The 21,299-nt window shown below is 56.4% G+C and overlaps 1 protein-coding gene across 1 annotated transcript in view; it reads right to left on the bottom strand.

Annotated features, from left to right (window-relative positions):
- RTKN (rhotekin) overlaps nt 1–21,299 on the bottom strand; it is a 210,953-nt gene that overhangs the window by 71,779 nt on the left and 117,875 nt on the right. The gene's annotated exons all lie outside the window — the stretch shown is intronic.

Here is a 21,299-nt window from a genome sequence, read left to right as displayed (position 1 = left end):
AAAGCTGAAAGAAAGTGCGGTGTCCCTGAAGCGGCTGCCACGTTCATCTTAAAAGTAAAAAAAAAAACACATTGCCATTGTACCATGAGTGCTGTCGGGGTAGGGGGCAGCCATTTTTAAAGTTAGAGCGCCATAGCGTTCCATACGAAAAGCGGTCGCCATGGTCCTGTGTGGGCACGTTGCAAATACAAGAAGCAGCCGCCATGGTCTGAATTAGTCAATAAAAAAATAGTCCTCACCGACTTATAACGCAGACCGTCTAACAAGCCAAGCAAAAGGTTAAATCGTTATGGGAGGTAACAAATGCAGACAAGGCGGGTACCAAGGAGAGACTAACAAGCCTATCTACGAATCAGAAGCCAGCATTTACAAAGGACAAGGACACAAGCCGATGACAAATATGGGCGGAGAGTGGGCGGGGCTTCAAGTGCATACTCCAATACAGCATGCCTCGCAGAGCAGCGCGTGCGCGCTGCCGCTAGGCTCGACCTAATAATGGACCAACAGGTAAAATCTCAGTTTTAGATTTTGAGCAGTGTGAAACTATTGAAGACCTTTTTAAAGATATTTAATATTTAAAACCAACTCATATTGAAACAATTTTAAATCGGTTTAAACATGTACAGTATTAAACAGCAGACAGGCTTCTGGCATTTTTCACTTTTTTTATTTTCAAATGTATTATAGTTTTTATTCGAATTAGTGAATAACTAATGTGTGAAATACACCTGCCTAGAATGTTATGCTGAGAACTGTGGGTGTAACAAAAAAAAGAAAGGGCAAGAAAACACCAAGAGACGACAGTAAACCTACAGAAAGACAAAACAAGATAGCCAAAAAAGTGACAAATGGAAGGAAGGCAACAGAAAAAAATCACACTACGAAAAAACAGATAGTGAAAAGAAAAATAGCCAAGTGTGGAAGCAAAAGAAATAAACACACGTCATGACGGGACGAAACAGGAGAGAGAGAGAGAGAGAGAGAGAGAGAGAGAGAGAGAGAGAGAGAGAGAGAGAGAGAGAGACTCTAAATGACGTCATCAATTATGTCCTTTGAGATGTCATTAGTGATGTAATGTCTGAAGTCAGAGACATGGTATGGCGTAGGTGCAATTTATAGTTATCTCAGTATACTATAACTTGTGAATTTCTGTATTTTTTAGTAATTAAACATTAAGTTGAGATACAAACTAACAGCTAACTCCAACATCACTCTAACGTTTGTTTTTATCAATGATTTTCTGTTTTTTTTTACCCACTGTTCCCATGCTAGATGAATTCGAGACTGCTCTGCGGGCCTCTCCTGTCAGTGCAGAGCACATCAGGACGAGCAAGAAAAGGAAGGCGCAGAGGATGACGGGCCGGGAGGGAGGGAGCGGTAGGGATAAGGGGCCATTGTATGTATGGGTCCTCCGTCACTCCTCTGTCCCTGTGAAGCCGTCGAAGGCAGGGCCAGTGATTCTGGGGTCATACATAACATAAAGTTATAGATGGGTAAAAAGTGGACTCCAGGGATGCTTTCACCTCAGGGTTCTGAGTGACGTCATTGACACCCCGAGCTTCACTCTCATCGCCTCATTGGATGTCCCTCAGAACCCCTGGGTGTAAAACATCCTGTTCATTCGCTGTGGCCGCCACTGGGTAGTAATAGTTAGGTCAGGCTTTCCATGAAAAGAATGTTTTTTGTTTTGATAATAACTATTCTGTTGTTTGACGAACCTTCGCAAATCTTTCCAAACAAAATGACACCCACCTCTGCTCCTTACTGAAAGTTTCTGGGTGATCCTTCACGTGGGGACCGAAAAAAGGGGGTCCCAAAATGCACTATTCCTATGCAACTTCCATTGGACAAATAGACAGCACTGCAGCCAAAATGACCAAATAGAATCACACCATATTTGGTGGTTAGCCAGAACTTTACTTAGAATGCATGCTTTTTGTGATTTGGTGTAACTCTGTCCAGCAGTTTTGGGAAATGAAGGTACAAAATGTATAGATATATTGAGAATTTGGCTTGAGAAAAAAAATTCAAGTGTTCTGGTTGGCTGATTGGGTTTTGTGGAGGGAGTGCTCTGATTGGCTGGTGGAACATGAGCAGAATTGTTGCAGCCACTATTACATGTGCCAAGAACTTGGCCTATTTGTCCTGAAAATGTTCTAAAAAAGGGCAGAAGAGGGCATCAAAGGGACACCCCCAGCCCTTATGGGGTGGGGGGGGGAGGCAGAGGGAGTCTCCCTGGGGACAAGTTTAAACAAAATGTTTTTGGGTCGGCCTGATGCGTGATGCCGCGGTAGCCTTTGGAACTAAACAAGAACACTGAACTTTACCACTTATAGTTTACTGAAGTAACTATCACTTGCACCCTTACCATGCAGCCCTAGGACTTCACATATTAAATCACCCATGACGTGTTCTAAGACAATAGTGATAACGTCTCTGATAACATCTGAAATGACATCATTGACGACAACACGGTGTATTACAGAGGCATGAGTTATAATTAGTTCTGTTAACTTGAACAGGTGGATTTCAGTGTTTGTGGAGTCCATAATGTAACATTTTAACTGCTTCCGTGGCGTCTGACGTCACAGTGGGCTTGTGCGGGGGACGGCCGGGGCCGTCTGAACCGCGCACGCGTCATTTTTTTCAGCATTGTGAGGAAATTAGGGGCGCAGCGAAGCAGTTAACTGACATTTTCACCTAGCTCGAACGCCACTTTAACCTTTGTTTTTTTCAGTGGGTTTCTCAGGAGTTTTTAATATAAAGCAAAATATTATATCCAGACCAAATTATAATGTTACTTTAACCTTTGTTTTTTTTCAGTGTATTTCTTTTTTTTTTATGCAAGATAATTTGTTTCACCATACTTAACTAGGCCATGATCACCGGTGGGTTGACCACAGGGTGTGGCCTGCAGTCAGGCCCTGCACCCAACTCCAACATGGTCGGGCAAGACCAAGGCCACGCCCATTATTACAAGCCGCTGTGACTCTGCGGTACTACAGCAAAATTCCACAGGGGCGGCGCTGAGCAACCTAGCAGCACAGCAGGACCACCGCAGTGTGGAAAAAAATGATTTTGAATTTGACCCCAGAGGGTGTTCCTCTGGGATTCCTCCCCCCCCCCCACACACACACATGTGCCAGGTGTTTAATGTACCTCTTTCCTGCTCCCTTATTACGTATTTGTTTTTGTTATCATGGAGTTTGAGTCCCCAGGTCATAAAATGTCAGTTGCATCTTTCTCTTCGTGTTGCAGCCAGCCAATCACATCAAACCTTCAGCAGTGCCCCCTGCAGGGTACATGGAATAGGCCCTCTCAGGGGTCAGTCAGGAGCTCTCGAGCCAGGGTACTGTGCTGAGGGGGCCCCTGGAGCTCTAGGGCCCCGTCAGTGCTCAGTCAGGAGCTCTCGAGCCAGGGTACTGTGCTGAGGGGGCCCCTGGAACTCTGGGGCCCCCTCAGGGCTCAGTCAGGAGCTCTCAAGCCAGGGCACTGTGCTGAGGGGGCCCCTGGAACTCTGGGGCCCCTCAGGGCTCAGTCAGGAGCTCTCAAGCCAGGGTACTGTGCTGAGGGGGCCCCTGGAGCTCTGGGGCCCCCTCAGGGCTCAGTCAGCAGCTCTCAAGCCAGGGTACTGTGCTGAGAGGGACCCTGGAGCTCTGGGGCCCCTCAGTCAGGAGCTCTCGAGCCAGGGTACTGTGCTGAGGGGGCCCCTGGAGCTCTGGGGCCCCCTCAGGGCTCAGTCAGGAGCTCTCAAGCCAGGGTACTGTGCTGAGGGGGCCCCTGGAGCTCTGGGGCCCCTCAGGACTCAGTCAGGAGCTCTCGAGCCAGGGTACTGTGCTGAGGGGGCCCCTGGAGCTCTGGGCCCCCCTCAGTGCTCAGTCAGGAGATCTCGAGCCAGGGTATTGTGCTGAGGGGGCCCCTGGAACTCTAGGGCCCCCTCAGGGCTCAGTCAGGAGCTCTCAAGCCAGTGTACTGTGCTGAGGGGGCCCCTGGAACTCTGGGGCCCCCTCAGGGCTCAGTCAGCAGCTCTCAAGCCAGGGTACTGTGCTGAGAGGGACCCTGGAGCTCTGGGGCCCCCTCAGGGCTCAGTCGGGAGCTCTCGAGCCAGGGTACTGTGCTGAGGGGGCCCCTGGAGCTCTGGGGCCCCCTCAGGGCTCAGTCAGCAGCTCTCAAGCCAGGGTACTGTGCTGAGGGGGCCCCTGGAACTCTGGGGCCCCCTCAGGGCTCAGTCAGGAGCTCTCGGGCCAGGGTACTGTGCTGAGGGGGCCCCTGGAGCCCTGGGGCCCCCTCAGGGCTCAGTCAGGAGCTCTGAAGCCAGGGTACTGTGCTGAGAGGGACCCTGGAGCTCTGGGGCCCCCTCCGGACTCAGTCAGGAGCTCTCGAGCCAGGGTACTGTGCTGAGGGGGCCCCTGGAGCTCTAGGGCCCCCTCAGGGCTCATTCAGGAGCTCTCAAGCCAGGGTACTGTGCTGAGGGGGGCCCCTGGAGCTCTAGGGCCCCCTCAGGGCTCAGTCAGGAGCTCTCGGGCAAGGGTACTGTGCTGAGGGGGGCCCCTGGAGCTCTGGGGTCCCTCAGGGCTCAGTCAGGAGCTCTCAAGCCAGGGTACTGTGCAGAGGGGGCCCCTGGAGCTCTGGGGCCCCTCAGGACTCAGTCAGCAGCTCTCAAGCCAGGGTACTGTGCTGAGGGGGCCCCTGGAGCCCTGGGGCCCCCTTGTAGAAAATAATTGGGGGGCACTACCAACCAGAATATAAGATCCTTAAGTATTTGCCCGGCGGTGTCGCCTCTTGAACCCACAAAGAAGTTAAACTATTGAAGAGGCAGGCGCTGGAGACTGGAAGGCAGGAAACAAGGATTTTATTCTCTCCGGAGGAGAACACAACGAAACGGACAGAAGGTATCGTTCTGAGGTGCTCTAACTGCATCCCTGAGGCCTGGCCTCTTATACACAAGTTTATCTTTTTATTGCATGTAACACATTCTCGTCGATACTTTGATGTACGGAAAGACATCCTCCGAATCCCCCCTTCCCAGCCCGTTCCCACGCAAGGTTACAGTGGGAGTCCCCGCCCCGTTCACAACAGGTGATGATCATCGCGCAGCTGGATATTCCGCCGATTCACGGAGTGTGTGGGGTTTGATCGGATCTCGTAGGGCGGGGGGGGGCTTTGATCAACCCGGGGATCCCTTGCTGGGGGGAAACTTTCTATTGCACGGGGAGGGGCAAGGAACAGTATCGGCAGAGCTGGGTGTCGGCCTGGGAACGAGGAAGACAAACGGGCACACGGGGAAAAGGGGTTTGCATCAAAGGGCCGGGGATCATAAATGGGAAGAAGGGAGGTGTCGCGCTGGGAACAGGACGAGGGCCTGGCGCAGAGCAGCGCTGAAGAGGGGTTTTATGATTCGCGGCAGGTGCAGGCAGGGGGGTTGTCAGTATGCGGGGGATGCCGGCGAAGCTAGGAGTGGGAGAGAGGCGCGCTGGCTCTCGGCGGGAGCAGGGAAGCCATGGTGTTCAAAATGGCGGCTGTTTTACGCGCACAAAAAGGTTAAGGAGAGCAAGAGGGCGCCGATAATGTTGACGGTCTCAGTCCAACTTTCAACAGTCCCCCCTTTTCAACATATCTAGCCACCTTGCTTTACTCAATGTCAATTTTCATCAAATTCCTAACTTCGGTATCATACAATGCTCTCATATGTTCGCTTCCAATGTCCACAGTATTGGGAAAAATACAACTCGCACATAAAGAACACATAGGTGGCAAACATTGAATTCCTAAGCATAGGCCACATATTATAACTACGGGAATCAGGATAATGGTGAGCAGTCTCCAGCCCCAGTTTTTGACAACAGCTGGACCCAATAATGCGGCATGCTCCTCCACGGTCCGCCAGAACCACATCTAGAACGAGGCGGTTCTGAAGAGCCACCAAACGGACCGCTTGGAGCTCGGCAGTGTTGTTGGCAAAGATGCCCGCTGTGATGTTCATGGTTGTCTCGACTGCCTGAGTCAAATGTCGGATGGCACGGCTGTTTGCCATCGGGCCCCAGAGGGGGACGAGTCCTTTCATAGCATCGAGGAACTGCGCCCCTGTTGAGTCGGCTTGCTCAACGTCTTTGGCTCGTTTTTGCCTGTGGTGATTCGCTGGGGCCACATAAGTTGGAGGAAGGACGAAGGAGATGTAGCAAGTGCCCCCCCAGCCTTTGGGGAGCCAGGTGTAGGCCTTCGTGCCGCAGATGAAATACATGTTTGGGGATGACACAAAGGAAGGTGGATCCGTGGAATCCAGAGTTCTGGTAAAGCGGCAAGCGCTGCGACCCACCAGCTGTGTCCCAAGTCCTTCTACACACATGTGGCCTGTGACGTTGATGACCGTCAGGGCCACAGTCAGAGTGGCAGCCGTTCGTTTCCGCAGATAGGAGAAGGTGGGTCTGGTTGGATTGTTGAACACCTGCATTTCGATTCGTTCTTTAGCCGGGATGTCCATTTGGTTCGAGTCGCTGGGGGTCAGCGGGCAGAAGTGTGTCTTTGTCTTGTTTCGCCCGGCCCCATGAGAAGAATGTGCTGCAGTTCTGCTGGAGGTGGCATTGCCCGTATAGCTCTCTTGCAGGAGGATCAGCCAGGCAAGGCAGGAGCCGTGGACAGAAAAGGGTGAAGGGATGAATGGTATTGAATGTCCAGTGGCATGGGGTAGCAACCCACAGATCCAGCAGTTGGTGGTATTGGTGGCAAGATTGTGCTGGTGAAGTAGCTGCACGAAAGAGTTGTTCCAAAACTCCTTTCGCCTCTCTCTTAGTTGAGGAGAGAGCGAAATTAGATAATGTTCCTTCATGGTGGTAGGCTGAGCAGTGGTTAGGAATGTTTCGTGAGCAGGTGCGTGTTCTTCCATAATCCAGAGCGTAGTCATGAGGAGAAAACAGAGGAGGATTACGATGAAGAGTGCAATTGTCTTTGAGCTATGGAGTCTGTCTATTCTCGGATTTCTGTAGTGGGTATTTCCTGCTGTCTCCGTCGGCTTCTTATTTGGCGCTTCCATCATCTTCTTATCTGGCGCTTCCATCATCTTCGTCTTCAAGGTGCTCGGTAGTGGGCAGGACCACAGACTTAGTTTTAGCTTCTCTCCGGGTAACCCTTGGTAGTTTGGGTCACCGTTCTGAGATCTTTTAACCTAGTCCGTGGCCTACTTAGCCGAAGCTCCCTCCTTTCGACGCAGGAAATACCCTTCTCGAGATGGCACAGTGGGGTCAGGATGTTTTGAAAGTTCAAGTGTCTCAGTATCAGGGTAGCAGTTCAACGATGGTCGGTCCTGGTTCAGGAGCTCTTCTTGGGTGTTGACGGTGTCTGTCGTGGCCAGGGCTGGAGAGACCTTTTTGCAGTGATGAGCGTGCAGCCAGTGTTTCTTCCCCTCCACTCGAAGTGCGGTCCGAGTGGTGATCAGTACTTGCCAGGGGCCCGTCCACCGGGGTTCCAAACTCTTTGATCGCTGAAAATTTCGGATCAGCACGAAATCCCCCGGCTGGATGGCGTGACCCGGACCCCTGGAAGCATCGGGGATGGCCTGCTGCACCTGCTGATGAAGGACAGACAAAGTTTCAGTCAATTTGTACAGATAATCAGACATTAGGACATCCGGAACGTCATGAATGGAAGTTGGTTTCGGGGCAGACCAGACGCTCATGGGTCGACCGAAGACAACTTCATAAGGGGTTAAGTGATGTCGGGTGGGGGTAGAGCGCATCGATAGCAATGCCAATGGGAGGGCGTCTGGCCATTTCAGGCCCGTCGTAGCCACTATTTTGGCCAGTTTAAGCTTTAGTGTGGCATTGTGTCGTTCGACAAGCCCAGCAGATTGAGGGTGGAAGACTGCGTGGAATTTCTGTTTAATACCCAGCCCATTTAGGATGAGCTGGATAACTTTGGCTACAAAGTGGGGGCCATTATCACTCCATAAAACACGACAGAGGCCATAACGGGGGAAAAACTCCTTTAACAGAACCTTTGCAGTGGCCATAGCGGTGTTGTCACGGGTTGGATATGCTTCCACCCACTTGCTAAATGCGCACACCACGACGAGTACATATTTCAGGCCTTGGCATCTGTCTAGCTGGATGTAGTCCATCTGCAGGACTTCAAATGGGTGGTTTGGGACCCCAAATCCCCCCCGGGGTACTACAGTTCCTTTCCCGGGGTTGTGTTGCAGGCATATTAAGCATTGTTGGACCAGGCGTTTGGCGGAATCTGGGATCTTGTCATTGTGCCAAACCCTGGAGACAAGTTCGATCATGGGGGCTGATCCTATGTGGGCAGGGGAGTGTGCCATGGTTAATATGGGAATCAAGTACGAATCAGGTAGCAACCATCTGTTCGTGTCTTTTGTCCGCCAGCAGCCTTCATCGTCTTTCAATCCCACCCGTGTCCATTCAGTCAATTCGTGTTGTGTGCTAGCCGTTTGTATGTCTCTAATTGTGTCCTTGGCGTCAGTCCAGTTTTCTGCTTGTGACCTGGTCACGTACATATGTGTTGTCGTTCTATTTTCAGCTGTCGTTCGGGCGGTGATGTCGGCTAGTGCATTTCCCTGTCCAATAATGTCTGTCACTTTCTTGTGTGCCTGGCATTTGATAACGGCAAGTTTGTTGGGGAGGAGGACAGCTTCGATTAAGGCGGAGACTAAATCCCCGTGCAAAATGGGTGTGCCGTGTGAGGTCAAGTATCCTCTCTCCCTCCAGAGGAGCCCAAAATGGTGAACCACCCCGAAGGCATACTGGCTGTCAGTGTAAATGTTCGCTGTGGTTCCTGTTGCCAGGATGCAGGCTCGCGTCAAAGCAATCAGTTCCGCTGCCTGGGCAGATCGCTGGGTGATGCGGGCTGTTTCTACTACAGTTCGAGCCGTGGTGACTGCATAGGCAGCGGAAGTGGTACCGTCGGAGAGTTTGATGCAAGAACCGTCCACCCACAACTCCCCGTCGGGGTCAGGGAAAGCTGTGTCTCTGAGATCGACCCTACTCCTGGTCTGTTCGTCCGTAAGAGTCACGCAGTCATGTACGGGATGCACATTGGGATCGTTCTCTGGCAAGGGTAACAGAGTTGCTGGGTTCAGTGTGGTGCATCTTTTCAGGGTGATATGGGGGGCAAGCAAGGTCAGTTCGTATCCAGTCAGTCGTGCACTCGTCAGATGTTGTGTCTTGGTTTGGTTCAGGAGGGTGTCGACTGCATGGGGTACCAGTACCGTGAGGGAATTCGAGAGTACAATCCCCTCACTCTGTCGGATAGAGACTGCAGCAGCAGCTACAGCTCGAAGGCAGGCAGGCAAGGCTCTGGCGACAGGGTCAAGAGTGGCAGGGAAGTAAGCGCACGGTCGTTGCTTAGGGCCGATGGCCTGGGTCAGGACAGATAAAGCGCACCCCTCCCTTTCGTGAGTGTAAAGGGAGAAGGGCTTTCTGTAATCAGGGGTACCCAGGACAGGGGCTGAGCACAGAGCATCTCGCAGTTCTGTGAAGGAAGTTTGACACTCAGGAGTCCAAGGGAGTGGGAAAGGGACGTCTTTGTTTAGCAGAGAAAGCAGTGGTTTTACAACGAGGCTGAAGTTTGGTAACCATTGTCGGCAGAAGGAGGTGAGGCCTAATAGGGAGCGAACCTGCTTCTGGGTTTTAGGGACAGGGGTATCTAGAATGGTTTGGATTCGATCAGGGGTGAGTTTTCTTCCATCTTTGGACAAAAGGTGGCCTAGGTAAGTGACCTGGGGTAGGCAGAATTGCAACTTCTTCTTGGAGACCTTGTGGCCATTTTCCGCAAGGAAGTGCAAGAGTTGAATGGTGGCGGTAACCGCTAGGGGGGTGGTGTCGGCTGCCAAAAGGATGTCATCGACATATTGTACCAACACCACCCCGTCGGGTAACTGGACTTGGTCTAGTTGTCTTTTGAGGGCCTGGCTGTAGATGCTAGGGCTTTCCGTGTAGCCTTGAGGCGCTCGGCAAAACCTATATGAGCGGGCTTTTAGGGTAAAGCCGAAGAGATATCGGCTGTCTGGGTGGATGGGGATGGAGAAGAATGCGTTCTTGAGGTCGATGACGGAAAAGGTGGTGGCAGTGGATGGAATCAAGGTCAGGATGGTGGTGATGTCTGAGACCACAGGGTACTGGGGTACCACCACTTTGTTGATCTCTCGGAGGTCGATGATGAAACGGTATGCTCTCTCATCTCCCTCTCCCTGCTTCTTGATAATGGGCAAGATAGGGCTGTTGCAAACGTTGCTAACCACTTCCTCTACCACTCCTGCGTCTATCAGTGACTGGATAATCATTACCAATGCCTTCTCGCCCTCTGGCGATATCCGATATTGTGGGAGTTTTGGGAGTGTTGCGTCGGGTCGGACAGTAATGTGCACTGGGTCAATTAACATACGCCCTACGTCCGAATCCGCTTTGGCCCACAGATACGGAGGTAGAGTGTCAAGCAGGGACGCGTCAACGTCGGTGATGGAAAACATGTGTCGGGGGGAACAATGTCTAAGCAGAACGGGGTTGTCGTAAAGAAACACTCGAACTCCATCTTGAGAACACCTAATCGTCGCTCGGAAGTGTTTCAGTAAGTCAAGTCCCATAATGGCGTCAGGGCTATTGGAGGAAAGCAAGAACGTGGTGTCGGTGGTGTTGTTTTCTACGTCAAAGAGAATCGGGGCAGACAAAGGGTTGGTGGAGGGCGTTCCATCGAAACCTGTCGATGTTATGAGTGAGCCAGACAAGGGTGCCCTTGGAATCAGTCGTTTAGATAACGCACTACGTGTTGCGCCAGTGTCTACCAGAAATGGAGACTTGGTACCCAGGACCTTAGCAGTGACATAAGGGCCCTGCTGGTCAACATAGAGCTCGACTGGATCCCTCCCTCGCCCTTGGCTGTCCTATGCGAAGGTGTGAGTGTCGTCATAGTCAGATTGTTGATATTGGTTCTGCCTGGGTCGGTCGAACGTATTTGGTCTGTTTGATCTGTCATTAGTTGCGTCATTTGGGGGCCCTCGTTGTTGTCCCTTAGGTCTCGGTCCGTTTGCTACATCCCTGGGGTCTTTGTTTCTGATCATTTCCAGAAGAACTGGGCACTGGGATTTCCAATGGCCAGTCCCTTTGCAGAAAGCGCACTGGTCTTCTCTAAGGTCTGTGCGTCCACTGTAGGAAGTCAGAGTGCGGTCCTGGGGAAATGTAGTCTTAGGGACGTTTGTCTGGTAGTTTCCCCGGTATTGGTCTCGTCCTATAGTCACCCCTTGCGGTTTGGCAATCATCACCCTCTCTTTTAAGTCCTTCTTCTTTTTCTCTGTCGCCCTATCGTTTTCATTTTTCTGATGCTCATAATATTGGGCCATTTGGAGAATCGCTGTAGGTTTGGAGGCTGCCCAACTACTCTCGCTGGCCTGTAGTTTCTGGGAGATTTCCGATGATAGGCCCTTAACATAATTCTGGACAAACAGATGGTGTCCGGTTGCAGTGGTCATGTCCTGGCCGCTGTAATCGGAGAACACCGTTTCAAACCGGGAGAAGTATTCCGATACATCCTCCTGGGGTTTTTTGGCGACAGGCGGTTACTATCGACCAGTCCACTTTCTTTTCTGGGATTAGGGTTTTTAATTTCTCTACGATTTTATCTGGGAGGTCTAGAATGGATTTCAACGGCTTTTGTCCTGGTCCCCGTTGTTTGTCCAGGTCATCGAGTTGTGACCAGGTATGTCAAGGTGGTCGACTTTCCGGATTTGCTTCCACACATCAGCTGGTAGACATAACCCGAAGAACAAGTCGATGTCAGCCAGGGTCATGATCGTTGAACCCAGGGCTGTACCCAATTCAGTATAGAAGGCAGTGGGGTTTTTACGTAGGTCGGGTAGAGATTTCCGGAATGTCAGTATCTCTTGCCGGTCCCATGGCTGGTAGACCCAGTTGTATACTACCCTTCCCTTCGCATCTTGGTTGTTTGCATCATCGTGAGTCCCTGTACCCCGAGGAGGAACCCAGTAAGGGGCAGCCTCACGTATCGGCATCATGGTGTTAGATTGCTCGGTTGGTGGTTCGGTCACTACGGGGGCTGCGGATTTAGCTCCCGGCTTTCGTTCAGTGAGGTGGCGGAAAACCTCAAGCGTACGCGTAAGGAGGTCCGACACATCACACTCGCCCTCATCCCCGATATCGACCTTCCGGTACAGAGTCCTTAGGCTCTCGGGACCTTTGTCTCGATATCGGTCCTCGTATGCATTCAAGACATGATAACACAGTCGTACGGTAAAATGTCGTCTGTGACTCCCTGTATACGAGCTGAACATATCTGTGATGTACTCTTCATCATCCTTCCTTTCTACCAGTGTCCTTGCTATTTTGTCGATCCCCGCTCGCTCATCTTTGTCTAGTCTGTTTGTTCTTGCAGGGCCAGCCCCTCGAGTCTCATGGTCGTCTATCGTTGTTGTGGATGCGGGTTTTAACACAAGGGGTTCGGCTGGCACAGAGGCCATTGGGGCCGACGCTGTGGCGGTACCTTCGTTTGTACCTGGGGGTGGCGCGTGCTGCGCCACGGGTTGAGAAGGGGCATATGGAGGGGGCATGTAGATGATAGGAGGACCTAACAGCAGGTCCTCATTGGCTTGTCGTTTCGAGGGTAACTCAGGGTAGAGCATGGAGGGGGTTCTAACCGGACACTGGCCTGGCGTTTCCATTTCTAGTTTCTGTTTAGCTTTCTCTCTTTCCTTTATCTCTTTTTCTAGTTTCTGAGCAGCTAGGTGGGCTGCTTTTCGCAGCTCTTTTTCCAACCTACTCTCAGTTTTCTTTTTACGTTGTTCAGTTTCTTTTCGCCACATGCCGAAGCTGTCAAGCATAGTAGGTGTTGTCTTGTTTTTACCCAGGGCAGTTTCTAGCGTTTTTATTTTATCATCATCGAAGGATCCTATCAGGGGCCATTGACTTTCTTGACCCTTTTTTGTATATTTATGCCATAGTCTACTATAGGCTATAGCGGTCAATCCATGCTTCATGAACATGTCCTTATTAGGGGTGCCTTCCAGTGGGGCTGGATGGTCCATCTCTAATAAGCGGTCCGGGCTAAACAGGCTACTAATCAGTGGGGAGAAGACAGACATGACGGCTCGTAACGAGGGACTAAAAAGTCAGCACTGCCTATCTTATCACTAGGTGCAAAGACTGGACAGAATATTTCTATTCTACGTTGTTTGCAGGCAGTGAATACCTCATGGATCAAAATAACAAAAGACCAATAAATAACAATGGGGAGAATGAGTAGGTCCGCAAAGATCTGCGTTACCTACCCTTTTCACTATCTGCAAAAAGGGTGGTCTCTTCCCTGTTTGCAGACAGGGAATCTCCAGGAAACAAAAGTTTTGCGAACAACAGTTCAGTTTCAAGTGATTATTGAGTGGGGGAGAAAAAATAAGCACGGCTGCTGCCCTACCTATCCTCCACTGTTTGCAAAGAGAGAGCCCGTTGTTTCTCCGTTTGCAGACAGTGAATCTCCAAATAAATAAAGAGAGCAATACTAGTATTTTTAAACAAACAAGCAATCAAGCAAATATTTCGCGACTTGTCGTGGTTACACGACCTTACCCGGACCGCATGGACAGTTTCCTGTCTTCCGAATCCAGCGCCCGATCGTCCTCTCTTCTTCGTTATCCTCGCGGCACTCCTGATGGTTCCCAGTCAGGACCGTAGATCACTCGAGAGAGGTCTGTTCGGAACCAGTGAAGTTCGGATGATCGGCTGTCAGACAAGGGTCTATCGGACAGACGCGTTCCCGATCGTTGCAGTCGTTCACTTTGTCGTCAGGACCTCTCCCACTGGATCCATGGGTCGCTGATGGGCCCCACGCTTGGGACGCCAATTGTAGAAAATAATTGGGGGGCACTACCAACCAGAATATAAGATCCTTAAGTATTTGCCCGGCGGTGTCGCCTCTTGAACCCACAAAGAAGTTAAACTATTGAAGAGGCAGGCGCTGGAGACTGGAAGGCAGGAAACAAGGATTTTATTCTCTCCGGAGGAGAACACAACGAAACGGACAGAAGGTATCGTTCTGAGGTGCTCTAACTGCATCCCTGAGGCCTGGCCTCTTATACACAAGTTTATCTTTTTATTGCATGTAACACATTCTCGTCGATACTTTGATGTACGGAAAGACATCCTCCGAATCCCCCCTTCCCAGCCCGTTCCCACGCAAGGTTACAGTGGGAGTCCCCGCCCCGTTCACAACAGGTGATGATCATCGCGCAGCTGGATATTCCGCCGATTCACGGAGTGTGTGGGGTTTGATCGGATCTCGTAGGGCGGGGGGGGGCTTTGATCAACCCGGGGATCCCTTGCTGGGGGGAAACTTTCTATTGCACGGGGAGGGGCAAGGAACAGTATCGGCAGAGCTGGGTGTCGGCCTGGGAACGAGGAAGACAAACGGGCACACGGGGAAAAGGGGTTTGCATCAAAGGGCCGGGGATCATAAATGGGAAGAAGGGAGGTGTCGCGCTGGGAACAGGACGAGGGCCTGGCGCAGAGCAGCGCTGAAGAGGGGTTTTATGATTCGCGGCAGGTGCAGGCAGGGGGGTTGTCAGTATGCGGGGGATGCCGGCGAAGCTAGGAGTGGGAGAGAGGCGCGCTGGCTCTCGGCGGGAGCAGGGAAGCCATGGTGTTCAAAATGGCGGCTGTTTTACGCGCACAAAAAGGTTAAGGAGAGCAAGAGGGCGCCGATAATGTTGACGGTCTCAGTCCAACTTTCAACACCCTCAGGGCTCAGTCATGAGCTCTCGAGTCAGGGTACTGTGCTGAGGGGGGGCCCTGGAGCTCTGGGGCCCCTTCAAGACTCAGTCAGGAGCTCTTAAGCCAGGGTACTGTGCTGAGGGGGCCCCTGGAGCTCAGGGGCCCCCTCAGGGCTCAGTCAGGAGCTCTCAAGCCAGGGTACTGTGCTGATGGGGGGGGGGCTGGAGCTCAGGGGCCCTCTCAGGACTCAGTCAGGAGCTCTCAAGCCAGGGTACTGTGCTAAGGGGGCCCCTGGAGCTCAGGGGCCCCCTCAGGGCTCAGTCAGGAGCTTTCGGGCCAGGGTACTGTGCTGAGGGGGCCCCTGGAGCAGCAGGGGCCCCCTCAGGGCTCAGTCAGGAGCTCTTGAGACAGGGTACTGTGCTGAGAGGGACCCTGGAGCTCTGGGGCCCCCTCCGGACTCAGTCAGGAGCTCTCGAGCCAGGGTACTGTGCTGAGGGGGCCCCTGGAGCTCTGGGCCCCCCTCAGGGCTCAGTCAGGAGCTCTCGAGCCAGGGTACTGTGCTGAGGGGGCCCCTGGAGCTCTTGGGCCCCCTCAGGGCTCAGTCAGGAGCTCTCAAGCCAGGGTACTGTGCTGAGGGGGCCCCTGGAGCTCTGGGGCCCCCTCAGGGCTCAGTCAGGAGCTCTCAAGCCAGGGTACTGTGCTGAGGGGGCCCCTGGAGCTCTGGGGCCCCTCAGGACTCAGTCAGGAGCTCTCGAGCCAGGGTACTGTGCTGAGGGGGCCCCTGGAGCTCTGGGCCCCCCTCAGTGCTCAGTCAGGAGATCTCGAGCCAGGGTATTGTGCTGAGGGGGCCCCTGGAACTCTAGGGCCCCCTCAGGGCTCAGTCAGGAGCTCTCAAGCCAGGGTGCTGTGCTGAGGGGGCCCCTGGAGCTCTGGGGCCCCCTCAGGGCTCAGTCAGGAGCTCTTAAGCCAGGGTACTGTGCTGAGGGGGGGGGCTGGAGCTCAGGGGCCCCCTCAGGGCTCAGTCAGGAGCTCTGAAGCCAGGGTACTGTGCTGAGGGGGCCCCTGGAGCTCTAGGGCCCCCTCAGGGCTCAGTCAGGAGCTCTCAAGCCAGGGCACTGTGCTGAGGGGGCCCCTGGAGCTCTAGGGCCCCCTCAGGGCTCAGTCGGGAGCTCTCAAGCCAGGGTACTGTGCTGAGGGGGCCCCTGGAGCTCTGGGGCCCCCTCAGGGCTCAGTCAGGAGCTCTCGTGCCAGGGTACTGTGCTGAGGGGGGGGGCTGGAGCTCTGGGGCCCCCTCAGGATTCAGTCAGGAGCTCTCGAGCCAGGGTACTGTGATGAGGGGGCCCCTGGAGCTCTGGGGCCCCCTCAGGGCTCAGTCAGGAGCTCTCGAGCCAGGGTACTGTGATGAGGGGGCCCCTGGAGCTCTGGGGCCCCTCAGTCAGGAGCTCTCGAGCCAGGGTACTGTGATGAGGGGGCCCCTGGAGCTCTGGGGCCCCTCAGTCAGGAGCTCTCGAGCCAGGGCACTGTGCTGAGGGGGCCCCTGGAGCTCTGGGGCCCCCTCAGGGCTCAGTCAGAAGCTCTCAAGTCAGGGCACTGTGCTGAGGGGGCCCCTGGAGCTCTGGGGCCCCCTCAGGACTCAGTCAGGAGCTCTCAAGCCAGGGTACTGTGCTGAGTGGGCCCCTGGAGCTCTGGGGCCCCTCAGTCAGGAGCTCTCAAGCCAGGGTACTGTGCTGGGTGGGCCCCTGGAGCTCTGGGGTCCCCTCAGGGCTCAGTCAGGAGCTCTTAAGCCAGGGTACTGTGCTGAGGGGGGGGGCTGGAGCTCAGGGGCCCCCTCAGGGCTCAGTCAGGAGCTCTGAAGCCAGGGTACTGTGCTGAGGGGGCCCCTGGAGCTCTAGGGCCCCCTTAGGGCTCAGTCAGGAGCTCTCAAGCCAGGGCACTGTGCTGAGGGGGCCCCTGGAGCTCTGGGGCCCCCTCAGGGCTCAGTCAGGAGCTCTTAAGCCAGGGTACTGTGCTGAGGGGGGGGGGGCTGGAGCTCAGGGGCCCCCTCAGGGCTCAGTCAGGAGCTCTGAAGCCAGGGTACTGTGCTGAGGGGGCCCCTGGAGCTCTAGGGCCCCCTCAGGGCTCAGTCAGGAGCTCTCAAGCCAGGGCACTGTGCTGAGGGGGCCCCTGGAGCTCTAGGGCCCCCTCAGGGCTCAGTCGGGAGCTCTCAAGCCAGGGTACTGTGCTGAGGGGGCCCCTGGAGCTCTGGGGCCCCCTCAGGGCTCAGTCAGGAGCTCTCGTGCCAGGGTACTGTGCTGAGGGGGGGGCCTGGAGCTCTGGGGCCCCCTCAGGACTCAGTCAGGAGCTCTCGAGCCAGGGTACTGTGCTGAGGGGGCCCCTGGAGCTCTGGGGCCCCCTCAGGACTCAGTCAGGAGCTCTCGAGCCAGGGTACTGTGATGAGGGGGCCCCTGGAGCTCTGGGGCCCCTCAGTCAGGAGCTCTCGAGCCAGGGTACTGTGATGAGGGGGCCCCTGGAGCTCTGGGGCCCCTCAGTCAGGAGCTCTCGAGCCAGGGCACTGTGATGAGGGGGCCCCTGGAGCTCTGGGGCCCCCTCAGGGCTCAGTCAGAAGCTCTCAAGTCATGGCACTGTGCTGAGGGGGCCCCTGGAGCTCTGGGGCCCCCTCAGGACTCAGTCAGGAGCTCTCAAGCCAGGGTACTGTGCTGAGTAGGCCCCTGGAGCTCTGGGGCCCCTCAGTCAGGAGCTCTCAAGCCAGGGTACTGTGCTGAGGGGGCCCCTGGAGCTCTGGGGCCCACTCAGGGCTCAGTCAGGAGCTCTCGAGCCAGGGTACTGTGCAGAGGGGGCCCCTGGAGCTCTGGGGCCCCTCAGGGCTCAGTCAGGAGCTCTGAAGCTAGGGTACTGTGCAGAGGGGGCCCCTGGAGCTCAGGGGCCCCCTCAGGGCTCAGTCAGGAGCTCTGAAGCCAGGCTACTGTGCTGAGGGGGCCCCTGGAGCAGCAGGGGCCCCCTCACGGCTCAGTCAGGAGCACTTGAGACAGGGTACTGTGCTGAGGAGGCCACTGGAGCTGCAGGGGCCCCCTCAGGACTCAGTCAGGAGCTCTCGTGCCAGGGTACTGTGCTGAGGGGGCCCCTGGAGCTCTGGGCCCCCCTCAGGGCTCAGTCAGGAGCTCTCGAGCCAGGGTACTGTGCTGAGGGAGGTCCCTGGAGCTCTGGGGCCCCTTCAAGACTCAGTCAGGAGCTCTCGGGCCAGGGTACTGTGCTGAGGGGGCCCCTGGAGCCCTGGGGCCCCCTCAGGGCTCAGTCAGGAGCTCTGAAGCCAGGGTACTGTGCTGAGAGGGACCCTGGAGCTCTGGGGCCCCCTCCGGACTCAGTCAGGAGCTCTCGAGCCAGGGTACTGTGCTGAGGGGGGCCCTGGAGCTCTAGGGCCCCCTCAGGGCTCAGTCAGGAGCTCTCAAGCCAGGGTACTGTGCTGAGGGGGGCCCCTGGAGCTCTAGGGCCCACTCAGGGCTCAGTCAGGAGCTCTCGGGCCAGGGTACTGTGCTGAGGGGGGCCCCTGGAGCTCTGGGGCCCCTCAGTCAGGAGCTCTCAAGCCAGGGTACTGTGCAGAGGGGGCCCCTGGAGCTCTGGGGCCCCTCAGGACTCAGTCAGCAGCTCTCAAGCCAGGGTACTGTGCTGAGGGGGCCCCTGGAGCCCTGGGGCCCCCTCAGGGCTCAGTCAGGAGCTCTGAAGCCAGGGTACTGTGCTGAGAGGGACCCTGGAGCTCTGGGGCCCCCTCCGGACTCAGTCAGGAGCTCTCGAGCCAGGGTACTGTGCTGAGGGGGCCCCTGGAGCTCTGGGGCCCCCTCCGGACTCAGTCAGGAGCTCTCAAGCCAGGGTACTGTGCTGAGGGGGCCCCTGGAGCTCTGGGCCCCCCTCAGTGCTCAGTCAGGAGCTCTCGAGCCAGGGTACTGTGCTGAGGGGGGGCCCTGGAGCTCTGGGGCCCCTTCAAGACTCAGTCAGGAGCTCTTAAGCCAGGGTACTGTGCTGAGGGGGCCCCTGGAGCTCAGGGGCCCCCTCAGGGCTCAGTCAGGAGCTCTCAAGCCAGGGTACTGTGCTGAGGGGGGGGGGGCTGGAGCTCAGTGGCCCTCTCAGGACTCAGTCAGGAGCTCTCAAGCCAGGGTACTGTGCTAAGGGGGCCCCTGGAGCTCAGGGGCCCCCTCAGGGCTCAGTCAGGAGCTTTCGGGCCAGGGTACTGTGCTGAGGGGGCCCCTGGAGCAGCAGGGGCCCCCTCAGGGCTCAGTCAGGAGCTCTTGAGACAGGGTACTGTGCTGAGAGGGACCCTGGAGCTCTGGGGCCCCCTCAGGGCTCAGTCAGGAGCTCTCGAGCCAGGGTACTGTGCTGAGGGGGCCCCTGGAGCTCTTGGGCCCCCTCAGGGCTCAGTCAGGAGCTCTCAAGCCAGGGTACTGTGCTGAGGGGGCCCCTGGAGCTCTGGGGCCCCCTCAGGGCTCAGTCAGGAGCTCTCAAGCCAGGGTACTGTGCTGAGGGGGCCCCTGGAGCTCTGGGGCCCCTCAGGACTCAGTCAGGAGCTCTCGAGCCAGGGTACTGTGCTGAGGGGGCCCTGGAGCTCTGGGCCCCCCTCAGTGCTCAGTCAGGAGATCTCGAGCCAGGGTATTGTGCTGAGGGGGCCCCTGGAGCTCTGGGGCCCCCTCAGGGCTCAGTCAGGAGCTCTGAAGCCAGGGTACTGTGCTGAGGGGGCCCCTGGAGCTCTAGGGCCCCCTTAGGGCTCAGTCAGGAGCTCTCAAGCCAGAGCACTGTGCTGAGGGGGCCCCTGGAGCTCTAGGGCCCCCTCAGGGCTCAGTCGGGAGCTCTCAAGCCAGGGTACTGTGCTGAGGGGGCCCCTGGAGCTCTGGGGCCCCCTCAGGGCTCAGTCAGGAGCTCTCGTGCCAGGGTACTGTGCTGAGGGGGGGGCCTGGAGCTCTGGAGCCCCCTCAGGACTCAGTCAGGAGCTCTCGAGCCAGGGTACTGTGCTGAGGGGGCCCCTGGAGCTCTGGTGCCCCCTCAGGACTCAGTCAGGAGCTCTCGAGCCAGGGTACTGTGATGAGGGGGCCCCTGGAGCTCTGGGGCCCCTCAGTCAGGAGCTCTCGAGCCAGGGTACTGTGATGAGGGGGCCCCTGGAGCTCTGGGGCCCCTCAGTCAGGAGCTCTCGAGCCAGGGCACTGTGCTGAGGGGGCCCCTGGAGCTCTGGGGCCCCCTCAGGGCTCAGTCAGAAGCTCTCAAGTCAGGGCACTGTGCTGAGGGGGCCCCTGGAGCTCTGGGGCCCCCTCAGGACTCAGTCAGGAGCTCTCAAGCCAGGGTACTGTGCTGAGGGGGCCCCTGGAGCTCTGGGGCCCCTCAGTCAGGAGCTCTCAAGCCAGGGTACTGTGCTGAGGGGGCCCCTGGAGCTCTGGGGCCCACTCAGGGCTCAGTCAGGAGCTCTCGAGCCAGGGTACTGAGCAGAGAGGGCCCCTGGAGCTCTGGGGCCCCTCAGGGCTCAGCAGGAGCTCTGAAGCCAGGGTACTGTGCAGAGGGGGCCCCTGGAGCAGCAGGGGCCCCCTCAGGGCTCAGTCAGGAGCTCTTGAGACAGGGTACTGTGCTGAGGAGGCCCCTGGAGCTCTGGGGCCCCCTCAGGACTCAGTCAGGAGCTCTCAAGCCAGGGTACTGTGGTGAGGGGGCCCCTGGAGCTCTGGGGCCCCTCAGTCAGGAGCTCTCAAGCCAGGGTACTGTGCTGAGGGGGGCCCTGGAGCTCTGGGGCCCACTCAGGGCTCAGTCAGGAGCTCTCGAGCCAGGGTACTGTGCAGAGGGGGCCCCTGGAGCTCTGGGGCCCCTCAGGGCTCAGTCAGGAGCTCTGAAGCCAGGGTACTGTGCAGAGGGGGCCCCTGGAGCTCAGGGGCCCCCTCAGGGCTCAGTCAGGAGCTCTGAAGCCAGGCTACTGTGCTGAGGGGGGCCCTGGAGCAGCAGGGGCCCCCTCAGGGCTCAGTCAGGAGCTCTCGTGCCAGGGTACTGTGCTGAGGGGGCCCCTGGAGCTCTGGGCCCCCCTCAGGGCTCAGTCAGGAGCTCTCGAGCCAGGGTACTGTGCTGAGGGGGGTCCCTGGAGCTCTGGGGCCCCTTCAAGACTCAGTCAGGAGCTCTCAAGCCAGGGTACTGTGCTGAGGGGGGCCCCTGGAGCTCTGGGGCCCCTCAGGGCTCAGTCAGGAGCTCTCAAGCCAGGGTACTGTGCTGAGGGGGCCCCTGGAGCTCTGGGGCCCCCTCAGGGCTCAGTCAGGAGCTCTCAAGCCAGGGTACTGTGCTGAGGGGGCCCCTGGAGCTCTGGGGCCCCTCAGGACTCAGTCAGGAGCTCTCAAGCCAGGGTACTGTGCTGAGGGGGGCCCCTGGAGCTCTGGGGCCCCTCAGGGCTCAGTCAGGAGCTCTCAAGCCAGGGTACTGTGCTGAGGGGGCCCCTGGAGCTCTGGGGCCCCCTCAGGGCTCAGTCAGGAGCTCTCAAGCCAGGGTATTTTGCTGAGGGGGGGCCCTGGAGCTCTGGGGCCCCCTCAGGGCTCAGTCAGGAGCTCTGAAGCCAGGGTACTGTGC

The sequence above is a fragment of the Lissotriton helveticus genome, chromosome 2_2 (assembly GCF_964261635.1).
Source record: "Lissotriton helveticus chromosome 2_2, aLisHel1.1, whole genome shotgun sequence".
Classification (NCBI taxonomy): Eukaryota; Metazoa; Chordata; class Amphibia; order Caudata; family Salamandridae; genus Lissotriton; species Lissotriton helveticus.
Note: the sequence above shows the minus strand (reverse complement) of the source record. Positions and strands in the feature narration are given on the sequence as shown.